Source organism: Nicotiana tabacum, chromosome 7 (assembly GCF_000715075.1).
Source record: "Nicotiana tabacum cultivar K326 chromosome 7, ASM71507v2, whole genome shotgun sequence".
NCBI lineage: Eukaryota > Viridiplantae > Streptophyta > Magnoliopsida > Solanales > Solanaceae > Nicotiana > Nicotiana tabacum.
Window position 1 is genome coordinate 84,702,506 of NC_134086.1, and position 8,667 is coordinate 84,711,172.

An 8,667-nucleotide genomic window follows, 5' to 3' on the forward strand; every position below is an offset into this window, starting at 1 on the left:
TCCACAATATAATGAAAGATGGAAATTTACATAATATCAAATGGAAAAGAGAAATAGCAACAGAAACGATTCACCCGACTGTGGGCTAGACAGATCTGTATTTTCTTGAGAAGATTAAACTACAAATGAATATCAAGATTCTAAGCTCTTTTCTCTTTTTGAAGATGGATCTTAGGTCATGGACCATCTTTCCTCTCCGAAAGGTGTGTTCTTCTTGGATAATTTTACTGCCCCCCTCATTACTCTCTCTCCTAGTATTTATATAAAACACTTTCATTACCCATCGGTCCTTAACCAGTGTACCCCCTTCTCTTGAATATCCTATGGAATAATCCTTTAAAATGGCTAAGTGTCGAACCAACCGTACGAGCCTCATGTGTGCTCGACTTCAGCCATAGTCGGACTACTTGCTGGTGTGTTGCTTCCGAAATGTGACTTTGACTTGGCCGACCCCAGGCCGTTCTCCCTTAAGTAGATTTCTTTTGATCAGATTTTGACCCATACAGTATCTTTTATTGGCAAACACTATTTTTGCTAATACATAGTATGAAAACCAAGCCAATGGCTTCTGCAACTCACTAGCCCCATGAGCAAAATGGCATTTTTCTCCAAACGTGCATAAGCATTTTGCAAAATTCGCACAACTGTGGGATTGCATTTGCTATGTTGTTGGGCCAGCAGAACCCTGAGTAAATGGGGCGGCATTTTTTGACCCACCTGTAGGTGTACCAACATTAGATATGAGCTCCTGTAACATGGCACTAGCCTGATTGATCTGATCAAAGGTTCCTTGGAGCTCAACATTCCTTTTAGGCAAAATACATAAGTTGCCCCCTGAAATATGGACCAAATCCCTCTTACACACTTTCTGAGCACGAAAATCATCTTACACACCCAACCTTTTCAGAGTGTCTCTAATACCCACCTCTTTTTCCTTGACCAGTTTATAAAAATATGTGTAATGTCACGCACCAATAAGATCATGACATGTGTCATTATTATTATTTTTTTAGAGAAAATATTTAAAATTACTCTTATACCCCCGATTTAAAAAATCCTCCAACACCTGCATCTTCGTTTGCCCTCCGCCGTTGCAAACCCACCGGAAAAAAGCCATACCCACCACTTTTTAATCTTCACACAAATTTAATTTTACAATGATTCATCCATAACAAACCCAAGACCGAAAATGAAAGAGATAAAAACTAAAATTGCAACTCCTATGTTCTCCATTTCCCTCCTCCATATTCAGATCTCATACGCAACCAAATAGAGCAAAATCATAATCAGTTTTTTCTTTTCATTAATTAAACAACTCCATTATGAATAAAAATCTCAAATCTTCCCTTATATGAAGGAAGTTGAGTTGGAAATTTTAGAATTTTAGTCATTCTCATGAAATACATTTTTTAAAGGTAAAGATTGGATGTTTTAGTGGATTTTAATGATAAAAAAGATGCAAGAGAGAAGTTTAGAGGAGCAATCTTAAAGAAAATTTACAGCACCTTCTTTAAAAAATTTATCAGAGTTTTGGTTGATTATACTGCAAAAGAGACGATGGGAAGGGAAGACCAGAGAGGGGGAGGGAGGGGGGTGTCCTGGTAGGTTGGGAAGGGCCTGAGACAAAAGAGAAGTTTGGCAGCTTTTTTCTTTTGATAAAAATCAAAAAATAAGGAAAATATTATTAATATGGCACGTGGCATAAAAATATGGATTTAGACAAAATATTTACAATTTTACGCGCTCATCTTTTTATGTTAAGCACGCAAAAGCCACGTAGCAAAACAGGTGTGTATCAGATATACTTTGAAAATGTTGAGTGTGTAAGATAATTTTCGTGCTCAGAAAGTGTGTAAGAGGGATTTGATTCATAGTTCAAGGGGTAACCTATGTATTTTGCCTTCTTTTTATTAGTATCTCTTTCGTGCTCCTTTATAGAGAGCTTGACATAATAAGCTGACATATTTGTTTTGAGTTCACACCCTTCTTCCCTATGATCACTCCAGCAAGAGAGACATCTATATCAATGGTAGTGGTTGCAGATGCTCCAAAGTTTCTTCCAGCTAGACCAGGTTGGGATGGTTCAAGGCATCCGGACAACCCACTCAGAGGTCGTTTTGCAGGAAAATCATTACGCCGGACATACTTGCTTTCCTATCTCTACCTTGCCATGAGCAACGTGGCACTCATCACCAAACTTTACTACTAGAAATCAGGTGATTTTCGTCCGCAATTTCCGACCAATTTTAATTGGACAGAAAAATAATGGTCGCAAACATGTACCGACTGCAATTGATCGGAAATGTTTGACCGAAATCGGTAGGAAATTATTAAATATTTTTTTTAGTTTTCAAATTTCCAACCGAAATCGGTCGGAAACTATTAATTTTCTTTTATTTTAATTTAATAGTTATTTGTAATTTGTTGATTTATTTAAAAAATATATATAAATTCATAATTTCCAACCGAATTTCAATAATCTGGAGTATGTATTGGAAATTTCCGATCGAATTTGGTCAGAAATTATGAATTTCTGGGCAAAAAAAAAAAGAGAGATTCCCAGTTGGTTTTCAATAACAAAATACTACCATCTAGAGCTTAAAACAACCAAAACAGTCCTAAAAAATATCATCCATGATCATATCATTCTAAAAAATTAGTACTATATTTGAGATAATATCTCATTACAAACTCCATAAATTAAAATACATAAATAAAATAAAATCTATCTGAAATGAAAGTCTAATTGGAATACAAGAATAATTGTAACGTAGTCACTTTGTCTAATAAATTTACCCCTGAAGAATTTGCACATTCATGTACCTGTGAAACAAGAGTCATAATTTTAGTCATACTTTTTAATATCACGATTCAGGAAAAAATTAAACATTAATCATAAAATATATATTAATTAGTGAAGCAAACAATAGAATAAGAAATAAGTACTGGTGTATAAACTACTTAGTCAAATTTTACTTGTGAGTGTAATTTTAAATCAGTGGATTAATACAAAACGGAAATTACTTTTAGATTAGCTAAACCATTAATAGGTTCATATAGTAAGTACATAACAACTACACTCGTTCAATTTTCTGGCTAATGTTGCCTAATACACTGATCCAGTTAAAAGAAAAATCAAATCCATCAGTTAAAGGTGCATTAGAAGACACTGATCCATGCAGTAACATAATGTTATGTTTATGTTACTGCCACACTTACCAAAATGCAGATATCATGTTCATGTGCTAATCGTTTTAGTAAAAATGATGTCCTGTTTCACGCAAAAAGAACAAGCCCTTTAGTTGTTACTTCAGCTGTTGTAAAAGGTCTATATGTGTACTATTTTTATTAACATATCGTATTGCAAAACCTAAGGACTTTGGCTAAAGAAAGGAAACATATACACCACTAGATAAACATATTAGTTTGACGATGAGAAAAACCTAGTTCATACCCTTTGAAGAGAGAACGTTACATACTGATTTCTGATTTCGAGCAAAATGTTTCCATTCTGTCAAACATTACTTTCTGATTTCTTCTGATATTTGGACGAAAACCTGGAAGTGGTGCAATCAAGTAAACTTTATTATGCCGAGGAATTTGGTAGAGAAAAAGAAAATTAACAGAGCCATGCCTCAGACTTACTACCATCAATGACTATACTTTGCTGATAAACCATAGTCGAGCATTGGGCGATAAAAACGACTATGCTTTGCTGATAAACCATAGTCGAGGTATTTGCCAATTCGATAGAGAATATCAGCACAACTTTAATTTCACCAACTGAGCTAAGAGCTATAATAGCTTACATAGTTTCAACGACATCATTATATGTTTGTTCTGTTTCCGAACCTTACTAATCTCTGATGCAAATTCATGCTGATTTTCAAGTTCCAAGCTGCTACATGAGGTTGACTCAAAAAAAAGGAGAGGAAAATAACACAACCAGATAAAATGAAATTGGAAGGTGATAATTTAATATACATTCAACTATGCTCAGGAAATTCGGAGAATGAGAGCATTCATCAGTATTACCTACATGCATGCCATTGCTTTACCTAGCTTAGAAACAAAACAAAGCAGTGAAAGGGGGAAAGGGGAATTGGCACCGTCACATCAACGAGTTAGCATGAGTTGAAGCAAGACTTGAATATCCAGCTACATACTACACAGAAAACTAAAAGGAAAAAAATCACACTTCACTAATGCTCTACTCAAGGGGAAAAAAAATAATTTAATTCACATATCTAAACGTTTAGAATGTATGGCCTGAGAATAAGAAATATATAAGAGAAAAGTAGATACATATATTTTGCTTTACAAGCTTGATGTAGTCTTCTTAAAATTAAGGAATAGGAAAAAAAGTACATGATTGTGAAATAGAGATTGCATGTTTCTGACCATTCATGCTCTTCCTCACGATTCCACGAATTTACTTGAGTTTAAAAACAATGAACAAATCACAAAGAGCCAAGAGGGAAAACTACAAGAACTCTAACAGCAGGAAACATAGTGAATAAAGCATGCTATGCTACTCAGAAAAAGGAAAAATCAGAGAAAATATTAGCAACCTAAGAATGCATAAAACTAGTGAAAAGCCAACTGCCCAAAGTACTATAGGCTATGGATAAGGCCAATAAGGACCAAGAAAGAAGCAGTGTTCTTCAGACCCCCAGAAAAATTACAAGGAAAAGGAAAGCACAGACAATGAAATATGTAAGAATATAATTTTTTTTGCACATCAAAACTGACAGAAATATTGTTAATACTTTAAAGAGTAAAGCACTCCTAACTCCTAAATAACTCAAAGTCTCAACTCATAAACCATGGAATATACTACTGAGGTTTTCTTTATTTTTCTAAAAAATATAATAATCAAGAAAGGCCCAAGACTTTTCAAGATTACAGCAGACATACCTCTCTAGGCACGATTGTCTTGGGAATAACTCTGCAGGCTGACAATAACATGACAAACCTTATGAATGATGATACAAGGCAAAAAAGAAAACCAACTTATTTTTCAAGAAAATCAGATGTCAATAAGCCAATGTTGCCTTGCCCTTGTCTAGTAAATTTGACTAAAGAAAAGAAGGCCTAGATAAGAAACAATTCTAGGTTCTCATGCTAATTCAAATGGACACATCATAGCAAGAACTAGTTGCTGGTGCATACCAACCTATATTGATAAAAATATCCCAAGATCAGTTAATTAGAGCACAATATCAACCCAATACCCAACAACCATCAAGCACACAGACCAAGCAAACATGAAATTTAGAGTGAGAAGAAGTCATCAATCGTGCAATAAAGCTACTAAGTTTAGCATCCCATGGAGAGAAGAGCAATAAATATTGAAAATGGCAAATTAATAATTTCTTTATGTTTACTGACCATCCCAACCTCATGACATTCACTATTGTAAGATCAATTAAATACAAGTAACTACATGTTCCCGTCCATCATGGTTGCAATTTTGAGACCTCTCAGAAATAGAGAGACAATTATCCATTCCTATTTACACAAAACATATTACAAGAAAGCCACCTGTATTTCGTGTAAGTTGTTCGTCCAAGTATAAAAATAAAAATCAAACCAGATTGAGCCCAAGTGACATTTCGTATTTTACAAAAATAATTGAATAAAAAAATATTAGGGTTTCCGATGGAAGTGATACGCATAGAAGAAACTACAGGGAGAGAAGAAAGGTGCTTACCACTCGATTTCTCAGCCGAGTTCGCCGGAGAAGGAGATTAAGAGGAGCAGCAGCCGGAGCGCGGCATCAACTCGCCAAAGAAGACGACCGAGGTGATTGTAGAGGTGATTGTTTTGAGGTGCGCCGCTGCTCTGCTGAAGAAGAAGAAGAAGAAGAAGAAGGAATATGGGTGCTAGGGTTTTTTTTAATTTTGGGGGGTGTTTTGATTTATGAGATAATTAGAGGGAGTTGGTCGTTTAATGGGATTGGGAGGATAAAACGACGTAGCTTTGGTGCGCAGCAACGTCGTTTGGTGGGAAAACGGACCCCGGGAATGGGAGATTTGGGCTGGGCGGATTTGAAGTGAGTTTTGGATCATTGAAGTTATTTTTGGGCCAGATTTTAATAGAGATCCAAAATAGACCTTAATTCCCTTTTTTTTCCTTGATTTAAAATCCTACTCAAATTTATTAAAACCTAAATTAAATCCTAATTTACATATAATTTGTATAATTTAACTTAATAATCTATTTCTACCATTTAAATAATTAATTAACTTAAAACTAATGAAAGAAAATTACTAATTTAAAACTAAAAGCTAAAAATGTAAAAATGACAATTATTTTTTTGTGATTTTTGTTTAATAATTAAATTCTAAATGCAATTAAACCTGAGATCCAGTGAAATGAATATTTCAGATATTTTTTTGGTATTTTCTTATAATTTTAAAATGTTAAAAATGCATGAAAAATGTAACTAAATGCAAACAATTAATTACCAAGTATATAGTATATAAGCTGCATTCGATATAAAATTAGCTCTCTCTCTCTCTCTCTCTCTCTCTCTCTCTCTCTCTCTCATATATATATATATATATATATATATATATATATATATATATATATATACATACATACACACAAAGTGTATAGTATATAAGCTATATAAGATGTACATATAGTATAGTATATATATATAAAAGCTATATTCGATATGCTATATATACATCTTATATAAGCTCTCTCTCTCTCTCTCTCTCTCTCTCTCTCTCTCTATATATATATATATATATATATATATATATATATATATATATATATATATATATATATATATATAGTTTACAGTGAAAATAGTAATAACAATTAAATTTGTTGTTGGGACTCTAAAAATACGTGATCTATTTTTATGCTAGTTGTTAGAGCAGTTGATGCTAGATATGTAAAGATAAAAGATAAAACGCGAGCTAGAATAGAGCTATGATCAAACCGAGGGGTTAGCTGTTCGGGCCTCGGACTAGCCTATGAGGGGCCTCGAGGTCGATGCCTAGGCTCGGGCTCGAGCTATCGGGGATAACCGGGGAAGGGTTAAAAGTTAGAATATAATTGTTAGAGGCTCTTGATGGTCTATGGAGAGCAATGAATGAAGAACAAGTATGAAAGCAATAAATGAAAGTGATAATATCGAGCGAGTAAGTTAGAGAGAAAAGAGAGAGGGAGAGTTGTTATTTATCTTGTGTAGAATAGTTGAAGCAACAGCAACCCTCTACAAAGTGGTAAGGATCCCCTTTATATAGGAGGAAAAATCCAACATAGTACAAAATGCATTAATTGTAAAGGTATGGAGATGGGACGGCTAAACGCGATATCAGGCACTACTAGTGCTATCTGCTCACCTTGGGAACTCCCCATCCTCGGCATCATCATTGGATCGAGCGTAAATGGACATCGAAGGAGAAAACTCGACCGCAACCTCCCAGCCTCGAGATCTTGATATGACTTCCCAAAATACCTCAATGACGAGAAATCGGACCCTCCGATTTCACCGTATACAGATAGTCTCCGCGTTTCCTGGAATGAAGTAATAGGAAACGATTTTGAGCCATCGTTCTGAGGGCATCATTGATGTGACGTCAACCTATAAGAGCATTAAATTCCATGTCCCAAAAAAACATGCGAGGGTCGCCGTCAAATGCAATTATCAAGGAACCCACGAACTGCTATTGGCTCGTCCTTTCCACTGCCCAAGCGGTTTCTATAAATATATCGAATGTTTGATAATCCTCATCTTCGTAGCATCTTCAAATTCACGAGTCCATACCCATCTTTTTTTACACTCTTCCATCTTGCTTTTAGAGAGAAAATTTTACCATTGCTATGGCCAAGACTTCTGGAACAGTTCTTCGGCGGAATGAAGCTGCATCTTCATCTCGGTCATCTAAGGAGAAAGTCAAAGCAGTGCCCACCTTGGAATAATGTACTCCCTCCATGCTTGATATGTCAAAAGATTTTATCGTCGATACCACTTCATCTACACCGGGCCGATGTGAACATGTGTCCTAATACATTAGTGTTGTGACCAACATCGAAATAGTAAGGATAGACTGCCGATGGGCAAGGCAGTGAAGGTGGAAATTCCTGGCCCCGATGAAAATATAACGGACTACAAGACCGGCTTCCTTCATGTGTATACATACCCGTTCACCTTGGATCCTGCTGAGTCCTCTGAATCTTTTGAATCCTCTCCCCCGGAAATAGATCCGGTTATCTTTGATTTTTGTAACAAATATCAAGTGACGCTCGGCTAGGTCTATCCCGCTGTCTTGAGGATAGTACTGATGCTCCGTCATTTTACCAAAGGGGTTGCGGGCGAGGTTTTTACCCTCAACCATTTGATCAGGCTCCATCATCGATCCAAAAAATCATTTTTCTCGAGCACCGATGAGGGGAAGGACCAAAGATAGATGAGCAGGTTCGTCCGGGTAAGGACCTCGGACACATTCCAGCCCGAAAAATGCCTTTCCCGGAGAGGTGGAACACACAGCGTAAGCGACTCTCTCTTAACCATGTTTTGTAATTTTCTTCCCTTTTTCCCGGAATGATGATCTCTTTATCGTTTCACACAGCCGCTACCTGGTACCCCGAGGCGGTTTCGGACATGTCGAGGTGGATCAGACGGCTGGATGCTGTGTTTTC

General features: G+C 36.0%; 1 long non-coding RNA gene across 2 annotated transcripts; it reads right to left on the reverse strand.

The window, feature by feature from the left end:
- Window positions 1-2,619: 2,619 nt before the first annotated feature.
- On the reverse strand, window positions 2,620-5,927 carry LOC107830783 (uncharacterized). Of its 2 annotated transcripts, none has more exons than XR_012711712.1 (5): window positions 5,714-5,927; window positions 4,918-4,955; window positions 3,455-3,557; window positions 3,220-3,271; window positions 2,620-2,823 (listed from the first exon to the last, which is right to left on the reverse strand). It is a non-coding gene; the product is annotated as an uncharacterized LOC107830783 (long non-coding RNA). The 2 variants fall into 2 exon arrangements; XR_012711711.1 differs by having other exon boundaries at window positions 3,455-3,898.
- Window positions 5,928-8,667: the final 2,740 nt, after the last annotated feature.